Consider the following 646-nt stretch of genomic DNA (forward strand, 5'->3'; position numbering starts at 1 on the left):
GGGGGGGGGTCGGCGCCCCTCCGGTCCCGGGCTCACTCCATGTCCCCCATGTTGGGTCTCTCGCAGTCTCTGGTTCTCCTCTCAGACTTCTCGCAGTTTCCTGAATGTCATCACTGATGGAAAAACAAAGAGCAGCCGGGCCGGTCCTTCCTTCTTAAGGTGGACTGGAGGAGATGTCAGGGCGCCATTACAAGAGATGGTCAGAGACTGCAGACATAGCACAGGAGATGGTCAGAGACTGCAGACATAGTACGGGAGATGGTCAGAGATGGTCAGAGACTGCAGACATAGCACAGGAGATGGTCAGAGACTGCAGACATACTACGGGAGATGGTCAGAGACTGCAGACATAGCACAGGAGATGGTCAGAGACTGCAGACATAGTACAGGAGATGGTCAGAGACTGCAGACATGATACAGGAGATGGTCAGAGACTGCAGACATAGTACAGGAGATGGTCAGAGACTGCAGACATGCTACAGGAGATGGTCAGAGACTGCACTTCCTATAGGAAATGTTGGAGACGGGGGAACACACTGTAACAGTCATTAGCACGGAGACACATTACATGAGACTGCTCGCACATTCAGGCTCCTGAACAGTCCCTTTTGCCACGGTTGATATTTTCTGGGGAGGATCGGCTATG

At 52.8% G+C, this 646-nt stretch overlaps 1 protein-coding gene across 1 annotated transcript in view; it reads right to left on the reverse strand.

Annotated features, from left to right (window-relative positions):
• Positions 1-42, reverse strand: part of ITPRIP (inositol 1,4,5-trisphosphate receptor interacting protein) — an 18,626-nt gene extending 18,584 nt beyond the window's left edge. Inside the window, exon 1 of the mRNA XM_018553826.1 lies at positions 7-42. The gene's annotated coding sequence lies outside the window, so the exon portion shown is untranslated. The remainder of the gene's footprint in view (positions 1-6) is intronic.
• Between the last annotated feature and the right edge of the window lie 604 nt (positions 43-646).

Source organism: Nanorana parkeri, unplaced genomic scaffold, assembly GCF_000935625.1.
Source record: "Nanorana parkeri isolate BGI_ZX_2015 unplaced genomic scaffold, ASM93562v1 scaffold130, whole genome shotgun sequence".
Classification (NCBI taxonomy): domain Eukaryota; kingdom Metazoa; phylum Chordata; class Amphibia; order Anura; family Dicroglossidae; genus Nanorana; species Nanorana parkeri.